The sequence below is a fragment of the Mytilus californianus genome, unplaced genomic scaffold (assembly GCF_021869535.1).
Source record: "Mytilus californianus isolate M0D057914Y unplaced genomic scaffold, xbMytCali1.0.p SCAF_52, whole genome shotgun sequence".
In the NCBI taxonomy this organism is placed as follows: Eukaryota; Metazoa; Mollusca; class Bivalvia; order Mytilida; family Mytilidae; genus Mytilus; species Mytilus californianus.
This window is the reverse complement of record NW_026262704.1, coordinates 621,188-631,940: the sequence shown is the minus strand read 5'-3', so window position 1 is coordinate 631,940 and position 10,753 is coordinate 621,188. Positions and strand designations below refer to the sequence as shown.

The 10,753-nt window shown below is 30.8% G+C and overlaps 2 long non-coding RNA genes across 2 annotated transcripts in view; both read right to left on the bottom strand.

Annotated features, from left to right (window-relative positions):
• LOC127703850 (uncharacterized) overlaps positions 1-5,843 on the bottom strand; it is a 62,135-nt gene extending 56,292 nt beyond the window's left edge. Inside the window, exon 1 of the long non-coding RNA XR_007983084.1 lies at positions 4,606-5,843. This is a non-coding gene — a long non-coding RNA (uncharacterized LOC127703850). The remainder of the gene's footprint in view (positions 1-4,605) is intronic.
• Positions 5,844-5,909: 66 nt separating this feature from the next.
• Positions 5,910-9,718, bottom strand: LOC127703847 (uncharacterized). The gene is made up of 4 exons (XR_007983082.1): positions 9,465-9,718; positions 8,425-8,615; positions 7,994-8,073; positions 5,910-6,372 (listed from the first exon to the last, which is right to left on the bottom strand). It is a non-coding gene; the product is annotated as an uncharacterized LOC127703847 (long non-coding RNA).
• Positions 9,719-10,753: the final 1,035 nt, after the last annotated feature.

Sequence of the window (10,753 nt, the reverse complement as noted above, 5' to 3'; positions counted from 1 at the left end):
GTAAGGGATTTGACAACTACTTTCTATTCGTTCCTTTGGTTAATATATTGACGTTAATTATTTAAAAGGTTTTATGGACTTTCCTTTTTAAAATAGGGAAAATACAGAAAAAGGTGAAATGCCTAAATTAACTTAAGAAACATAAAAATTTAAATTTATAGTGCATTTAATCAATCTAAAATTACGTGCTTGATTTTGCAATAAGCTATTGTAAGATTTGTTAAACAGAGAACCCATTTAACGGCTTCTACAGTGAATAGGTAACAAAATCTAGATCTGTCTGTAGACCGACAAATATATTATCAATACATTTTGACATTTAAAACGGCAACACAGATTCCATTATTTATTTAGTTGATCATTATTTGAAATATAAAACATACCTTTTATGACACTTGTTAAGAAAGGTATTCAAATACCAGTTTGATGTATAATGCATAACCGACAAAACAATGGGCTTTCCAAGAATATGATATCATTTATCTTGATCAAACAATGAAAAATTCAAGTTGAGTGGCATAGTCATTTAAACTATATTGGTTTTTACATGAATAAGGAGGTAGTTAAATTTTGAAAACCTAAGGTCTAATCTTCCCAAAATAAAATACCATGGTATAACGCCATTTTGCAAATATTCATTCCATTCTAATCCGACTATAAACTTAACCTACATCTTGTTTTTTATTTGTGTGATACTGTGTGCGACACAAAAAGGAAAAACAGACAATAAAACTACTTTAATCGGATTGCATTCTATTCTTATATAAATTATTTGAAAAATTAGAATATTTTTGACAAATAATTGTTCAAAGAAGTTTAGAGGACTGAGATTCAAATCTTCTTTAATTATTATTGATAACATATCACGATGTGTTCTCAGTCAACATTTAGGTGTAATGCTTTGAATCAAGCAACCTGGACATATTTAACCGTTATCCCTTTTTTTGTGATTTAGAAACTAGAAAACAAATCTCGGTAAATATTTAAAATTCACATTTGTTAGTCAAGCGGATGGTGGTTGAATAATCAAACAAATGAATTTAATAAGATACGTTCCCCTAATCTTCCTACATAGTTTAAATGACGTACTGTTGAGCTGACACATATTGAATCAATATTATCCAGGTCAATAAAATAAAATACAATAATAATCTGAAAGGAAAGATCTAAAAAAAATCCCCAGTTTGACATGTTTGAGACAACAGGAAATAAATGCTCATCAAAATTAAGAAAATAATGTTTTAAAACACAACACAACATTTAAATTTTGTAAAGCCCTAAAAATGTCTGACGATATTTAATTATGTAATGTAAACACGGACATATTTGTCAACAGTTATTGATCCACCTTTCCCATAGCCAGAGCATACTATATTAAATTATTAACCATATGTAAAATCTCTTGTCAAAAACATGAAAAATGGACAATTTTGTAATGTTCATAATGATTATATCTTTGTAAATGTTTTAAAATAGGACAATTATAAAAGCAAAGTAAGAAGGTGTATGACATGCATCACCAGTTTGAACACGTAATGTCTTTTGTATTCTATAAATAAAACGATAGAATTACTGTTACAAGGTAGATTGATTTAACTTCATTCAAAGTAGTGTACACAAGAATTAATAAATGCTATACATTTTTTATTCTTTCAAAATAACTCTGGAAATATATAATCCTTTTATCCAAAAATAACCGGATGAACACATGTATTATGTTTCAACGTTGTATTCAGTTGACAATGCATTCTATACTATGATACTGCAGCTCTTTGTTACAAATGATTCAAATGCAGATCGATAACAATAGATTTTTACGTGGTTTCAGAGAAAAGAGAAGAGAAGTTTACGAATAAACTGTTACGAATGAAAAATACATGAAGGCATGAAGCATGTTCAGATTAAGAAGGTGTAATGTGAACAATTTTCATGAAATGCACTTTCAACTCCTCGTGAACCTCTTCTTTAGACATAAACATAAAATTTGACTACAGTAGTCATTTCAATACCAGCATCTAAGACAAACTAGACTTCTCAATCTTTAAATTAAAAATTGTTCTCACTATGGCAGCCAATTCCGCGAATTGAAGATTCATTTCTTAAACTCACACGATATTCAAAAGCTTTTAGACATTCCTAAAAATTTGTAAAATGTCAAAAGTGTCTGGATAAACAATTATTTAAAGGAAATAACAAGACCTAATAGGTAAAAGATTCAGTATCAGTGGGGACTTGGGTTTATATTCCATGGTGCGGATGTTGTATTCCATTTTATGTACTTTATAATTTTGCTTTTTTTCATTGTACTATTATGTTCCTTTTGGTCAGATACCTCTCAACTTTGCTCTGTATTTGTATATGCATATGTATTCTTATTTTACTTTATTTGCACATAATCGAAATAGTGTGTTCTTGGCATAATGCCATTATCTTTACTAACTGCATTTGCATCAACTACAAACAAATTTGTGTCAGCTTCTTTGTCAGATTGTTGTGTATGTTTGTTTTAATTCAGTCAGTTGTGTGTCTATGATATACCTTTACATGGATTTTGCTGCTGAGTCTCAAATTATTGTCGAATTAACCAATTATGTCTGTCTTATCTCCTCAACTTATATTGTCAATATAACGGAGATGTAAACAAATATCCTACATGTTGGAGATTAACTAGCGATAGAACCATGTTAAACCTTTTTTTTTCGGAAAATTTCTGAACCAGGTCAGGAAAATGACAATTGTTGTCCGCTTGTTCCGCTGTCATTGTTCTTTGTTATGTCATTCGCAGGAGCTCATAGATAACTCTGAGGAGTCTTGTGTAGTTTTAGAAGGCTTTCACAATTGTTATCAGTTCCCTTAACAGATTGAAATAGTTGCCATTGCGTTCTCTTATTGTATCAGACAGCCATTTGTATACCCACTTAGACCTCGGTTTACAACTTCGCGAAAAATCAAAATCAAAACAAGATAAGGACATTGTCAAATATACGGAAGGCAAACGGCAAAATATGACAAAGATATGCTGTTTTCCCCCTGGTTGTCTAATCTTCAAAATATGCCATTTTGCATAAACTGCATAGTGAATAATTGTGATTGAAGAAAGAAACACACGCATTTGTTCTGTAGAGTTGCTGAGGGCTGTCTGAGACAGATACTCTGAGGTTGTCCTTTATATGTTCACGTTACAATGACACTAGGGAATTGTTTGATCTACTCAAGTTCAGCTGACTTCGCCAACATCGTTGTCATATCAAGATATCATCGCATGTCATGGGTTTCACATAGTCCTGTGGCTTTCCTAAGATAATCGGGCAGCTTCTTGTTTCTTTCGTGTTTTTTTGTGATGTCTGATCGCATCATAGATTTTTTCAGAATTGTTTTGGCATGCCATAGATTTTTTCACCGTTCACAAAGTTGATACCGGAGCCTGAAAACTCAACTGGTGGTTATACGATGGCTTCAGATGCCTAAACAAATGGCCCGACGTTCATTTTGTACTTAACCGTGTGTCCATCTGGTTTGACGCTTACAAAAGAAAACGTATAAAAAACAGTCTGATAGTAAAATCAAAACCCTCAAAAATTGGGTTTTTTCGAAATATGAATGCAATTAGCGTAGTTATGTTAGTAAATTTGTAAATTACTGGGATTAAATAAAGTAAAAGTCAGGTTGAATAAAAAGTAAAATCACATAAATACTGAACTCCGAGGAAAATTCAAAACGAAAAGTCTCTAATCAAATAGCAAAAATCAAAAGCTCAGACACATCAAACAAATGGATTACAACTGTCATATTCCTGACTTGATAAAGGCATTTTCTTTAGTAGAAATGGTGGTTGAAACCTAGTTTTATAGCTAGCTAAACCTCTCATTTGTATGACAGTCGAATAAAATTCCATTATATTGACAACGATGTGTGAACAAAACAAACAGACATAAGAGGTAAAATTGTCAAAAATAGGAATACAGCAGTCAACATTGTGTTATAATCTTAATCACTATGGAAACAAACAAATATGCACAAGAAGGCATATAGACAAAGCACATTAACAAAAATGAGAGACAAGAATACAAAAAAAAAAATACCATAGCCCAATATTACAATGACGGGATTTTATAATGGTTTAAACTTTCAAAGATTCTAGGATGAGTTGATTTAGGAAGTAGTTTACGTTTGCAAACCCCGATATCTTAATCTGACCAAAAAGAACATATCATGTTAGAAAGCCATTCTGCAAATGTTCATTCCCTTCACATGGGAATACATTCGATTATCCGTTTAGCTTTTTTTTGTACATGATAAAAGCAAAGTACATTCTAGTTAATTTAGATAGCATTCCATTCCGATATTGGCTTTAAATCAAGAAATATCAAAGATTGTGTTTGCTATAAGTCCCACACAATAAATGAAAAGTGAAAGATTTATTAACGAATTAAACAGTGCATTGGTATCAACATCTAGTTTTGTGTGTAGACAGACGATTAAATTATTAATTATAAATTAATTTTGACATTAAAAAAAGATTGACGCTCTAGACATTTCGTATATTTCAATGAACATAATAATAGAACAAGCGATAATGTGAATTTAATCAGAAAGTTTACTTACATTTTTGTTGTTTACATTGTTTGGTCTGGTAAACATGTCAAATAATACCACGCATATTATAAGATTTATTTATATCAATAATTCGATCGAAGCATTGTTCTCAGGTAAAGTGTTTTTAAAATTCCTCAATAGAACTATACACAGGATTCAATAAAAAATTTCGATCTGCCAAACACACTTTGTCGGAAAATACATAATTATCTTTTCATCCTAAACTACTACAAAAAACACACATATAACATCTCAAAATTGCACTTAGTTCACTATAATAATGCAGCTTTGTTTAAACTAAATATTAGATCGTAAATAAGATTTATTGTACGCCCAAGGAAAAAAAGGGAGACATTTTCGATTGAAGTATGTACTTGTACCTAAATTAAACACTGATATACCATAAATTGCAGCAATATAAATGGTAAAATACAGCTTAATCATTACAACAATTGTCAAAAAATATATCATATCACTAGTTATTGAATTTAAATCTGTTAAACAACCATTATCGGACGCTTTCACGAGTCGACTGACCGTTATGGAATTTCTATATCGCAGATGACGACGGATTTGTTCCAATTGTCGTAACAATTATATTGTCCTCTTTTCTCCGAATGTGACTAACCGAATTAGACTTAATTACTGGTTTTGTACTGAAATGACTATTAAGACAGGAGCCACTTGAAGAGTAAGATATTCTAACTCTTCCAGAGCTCCTGATATCATCTCTCTTTTTGGTCCTATTTGTGTTAATAACTCTTTGATTTTCGATATTTAAACTGTATGTCTTTCAATTGTTTTTTGTTTTTTGTTTTTTTTTTTGCATTGGCATTCAAGGTTTGATTTTGACTTAAAAGATTGAGTATCCCTTTCGTATCATTTGTCTCTCTTTTGTATACGGTCAGTGTGATCTTGACATCATCAACTATGTTTGACCTGTAAATTGTTTAGTCGTGCTCTTTTGATTTATGCAATATGGTCTGTAAATTGACTGAAAGACTAGAAATGACAAAATGTTTTTTGTTTAGTTTTATGAGAGCCTGTGCATATCACTTTGACGGTTATAGATCAAATTATGTTAACCTTTGTTCCCTATGCATATCCTTTATATTTCCAGTTTTTGATGTATGGGGAGTCACCTGGTGATAAAGGGTATGTGTTGAGTTCTGGTTATTTAAGTTATATAAAGTTTTTCTCTATCTACAATAGCTCTCATGAGAACAGATTAAACTAAAAGATTGTTGAAAAATAATATTTAAGGACATTATATCATCTTATAAGCCTGACAAATTCGTCCATGTTGTCATATTTATAGATTGTTCTACTCGTTCAATCAAGTGTTAGCCTTAGTGTTCACGTGTATGTTAATTTACTGGATGGGTATCGGACATATAAGACAGTATTACTGACATAATACATTGTACACATAAAGTCATTTGCTAGTAGAAACAAAAAGTATTGTTTGTGTTAAGCTTTTAACAATGTTTAATGAATAGCAATTTTACTGCTTGTGATGCGCATATCGACTAAGGTGATGCTTGTTGACTCGTTGACAAAACATTTGAAAATCCATAGCCTTTGTCTACAAACGTTGACGGGCTAATATAAATGACCAAATGTATAAGCAGACAATGTCCAGATTTCAGAGATTTACATGATGGAGATACATGTATATAATATGTATATGAATAGTATACTCCTGGAATAAGATTATGTATGTTCGTCCAACTGTTTCATGGTTATAATTATATCATTGGTCCTTCTGAATTTATTCTGGAATGAAAACAGGTATACTATTTTGAAAACAGTACATACTAAAACATCATTCGTTTTGATATATATATATATATATATTCTACCTGCATCCATATCGAAAATGGAATCAAAATAAAGTATTTCAAGTTATAAAATACGCTTCCGGCATACCATAGTTTAAAGTCATATGAAACGAGTGACTGATGAAAAATAATATTCATCCAATTCTTGAACAAATGCAAGTATATATCACAAACTTAGTCTTCTGTGCCCGATTTTATCGTTTTTTAGGCATCCATATCGTACAATCGTCAAAAAAAAATCTCGGTCTGTTATGATGTGAAAGTATGGCAGCTAAATAATTTTCATGTTTTGAAGCCGTAGTTTACCGATTATCACATAAATAAACAATCAACAAAGAAGCATGGACATTGAGCACGTGTAAAGCATGTACAGTAAGATAATATTCTATTTCAATGATAGATCCATGCGTATTGCGATCACCGGGTTTTTGTGAGAAAGGTCACGCTGATTTCACTGCATACGGAAAGCATATCAGCGAATTGTTTACTGGAAGAAAACAACTAAAAAAAAAGTAAGTTTCTTCTACTTTTGGACAAATTATAGAATTTTCTTGAGATAAAAGAATATGTACATTTCTCCTCTTGTAATTGTTGCAATAACCTTATAGAGTCATATCTACTATGCGAAAAATCTCTTAAAAAAGAAAACCGATTTTCAAATTTGTATTAAACTTCAGTTCATTCAGTAAAATAATCTTCGTGAACATTTTTTTGTTACCTTTCTTTAGAGAGTAACACATCTTTAACGACAGTAAAACGCCTTATCCTACTTCAAAGAATTTGTTATGAGAACAGTTAGAAATTTTACTTGAGTTCAGTATGTTCAGGATCGATTGGGATTCAGAGAATGAAAGCGATAAAGAAATGATGAAATTTAAAAAGTACAAATTGCAACCTAGGTAATAATGTGATTATCACGACTGAGCAAGTGTTTTGTTTTTAATCACATTTCTTTTGCAACTTTGTAACATTATGACATTACACCAGATATGTTCATTTGATATTGTCTAAAATTCTTTCCAATTGTGTAACTCTTACAGGAGTAACCTATTTAAATTTGAAAAGAAGAACCATACGAATTGGTCCAGAGCAGTCATATAACTTATGTCCGCATTATCCATAGCCGTAGATGCAGATTTTCTATACTAATTGATCGGTAACCCGAGACTACTTCCTTAGTTCAATGATAAAATGTAATTATAATAACATAAAATAATAATAATAATAATAATAATAATAATAATAAAAATAAAAATAATAATAATAGTAATAATTTAAATTTAACAATTATTATCATGACTAAAATGATAATGGATATAGATAAGGAAAAAAAAGGAACGAATAGCAATAACAGAAACCAGAGAAAAACTATTACATGCATATATTATTACTGGTTATTCACACACAAAAATAAATGTTCTACTCAGAAATAAATCCGTTTCAATTATTCAGCATTTAAAATACTTAACCGGCATCACAGTTCGAAATACAATGCATACCATACGCAGTATAAACACCTTAGAAGTTACATTATCAAGAGAGTTGAATATACTTACCTAGAAAATTAATATTTTGTATTTGATGAATGTTAAATACTTTTTCCTCATTAAAATTCTCCTCCGAAATGCATTACTGCCTGAAATTATAACGATATGTTATAGTGTCACAGACATAATGTATTTTTCTGGACCAGTTTTATGTTTCTATATCTATAAACGTGTGATATAGTGTTATGATGTAAACAAAAGGATAACTGATTGCAAGAAAGATCAATATTAATCTTGAATTACATCTCCAAATGAATTGTCATTTGTATTCTATCAGATATCTAATAACTAATGTTTTATATCTGTTGAATACAAACGCTGAGATTTCATTGACAATACATAAACAGTTTTATACTTTGAATGAGAAAAAAAAACATATTTCGTACTTTAAACTATGAACAGTATTTACAATCTTAAAAGGGATCCGGTTATTGACTTACCTTTCTAATACTTTTTATGATATCTTGGAAACGTGTTTCAGTTAAAACTCCGCTACTACTTTGAACAATTTCTCGCCTGATGTTATCGATTACTTCTAATTGACCAACGCCATCTTCCTTGCCCTCCTCTTCGATTCGTTTTTTCAGAATGTAAATCATCAATTTTAAATCTAAGTTCTTCGATTCTTCTTCTAAAGAAATAAAATCATATTATCTGGATGATTAATTGATTTTTAACTTACCTGTAATACAGTTAACAGCTTTATCTTTTAATTGTAAACGTTCTTAGTCTTTAATCTCTGAACTTACATAAGGATGACATATGAAAAGTCTGAGATATTTGTCCTGTCCTAATCCTGCGTTGAGTTTATGTATGTTTGTTGATGTTTGTGTGTCTAGTACATGTAGCACATGATTAGTTTTGTAAACGTCAGTCATATATTGTCGTGATATTAATACACGTTTACTAGTCCTAATCTATACGTTTTCACATATGAATATCAAATTCAAAATTAAAACATCATTAGGAACAATTTCTTATAAAATAGTTTAACTGTGATATACTTAGATATGATTATGCTCTGGATGTGACAACAAACTTAGTGGACGAGAAAATATTTTATGATTTTGTTTTTTGTTCGTTTCAAGACATCTTTTTTAATATTTTTCAAATTTGGAAACATTTTGTACTATTTACAGATACGATTTTAGTACCATTACATTGAACAATTTTGTTCAATCTTTTGATCGACCAGTTATTTTAAATGCATGATTTTATTTTGAAAAAACCCAATTGTACACAAAAGTGGCTTTCACGTTTTCATATACACAAAATACAAGCGGAATCTTCCTTGCATACCATAGATACATAAAGAAACGCTAATTTGTGTTTCATGTTAATTTAAGGAGTTTTTAGAATGGTGAATTATGTGACTATTTTACAAAATCAACAAACCACTTAATAAACTACAAACTTTTTTCAAAGCAGAAGTATGTGCATGTGTAAGAAAATAAAGAGGCCTAAAAAATAATAAACTAACTTTTTGGTGAAAAGAGTTGTTGCTGTTGATTCTGTGTAAGGTATATTCTTTCCTTTCTGCTTTTATTTCCATCCTTGTGCAAATCATTACAATGCTGAGCCTTTTGCTGCTCATACATATCTATACGGATTTTTTCTAATTCCTGATCAGGACATAGTCTATCAAATTCATTTTGTATTACAGGATATACAATTTGTGTTAGTGCATGGACTGCCACTAAGAAATGATTTTCTTCTGAATTGAGATCCATGAACTTTTTACTGCAACATATTACAAACAATATAACAACAATTTACAAGCCTTTAAGATGAAAAGATAAATTCTTATTAAAATCGTTGTATTTTGAAAAATAAACGAATAGATACCATATCAAAGCATACAACATTATTTGATTCGATGTGATACTGCGATATATAATAGAAATACATACCATATGATACAGTACCATGCGACACAAGTGTTGTAAGAATATCTTTCGATAGGTATACGGACAAGCATTTGGAAAGTCATATGCATAAGACTTTTTTGAGAATCGCAAGAAATGCCAGTACATCTTAAGTCACCTTTGACTTAGCCGACGTTAACAGTGAATAGAAGGCAACCGTAGTTTATCAGTGTTCAAAAGAGAGATAGAGGATATCAAAGGCATAATTAAAATTCAAGAGAAACCGACAAAACTTGTGCAAAAACGTAATAACGAAACGATTAAAAAAACAAAAACAACAATCTACAAAAATCAACATAACTACACAACTAACAAGACAAAGCAACGCGATTCGTACAATAAAAATCGGAATTGATATCAGGTGATCTGGGATGGTGTGCAGAGCTTGCTCCATTTTTTGTACCCGTCGTGATGCATGAGAATAGAATGAGCTCGACAAGGGGTCAGACGGGGTCTCAGGGAGAGAGTCCTCTGCCATACAAACATCGTTCGTAACGCGCTCAACAGAGAGTCAAATAGTATAAAATCATGTCAGCATCTTAGCCGAATGCCTCCTGTGAACATTTGATGGTCTGCACTATGTATCGGCTGCCTAAACTTCACAACAACTATTTAGTACCGGCTTCTAGTAACTGTTCTACAACTAATAATTCTGTCCTTTTAACTAAACTACTTATTACAATAAAAGAACTTATCATCCTTCTTTGTGATAACGCATATCAAATAATACTAATTAATGCTATAGGTGGTCGATTCAATTTGGTGAGCAGTTCGGAGTTTTTGACACTACATACCATAACATCTTAATCTTATCAAGCGAGCTTTTGTTCTTTTTTAATGAAAT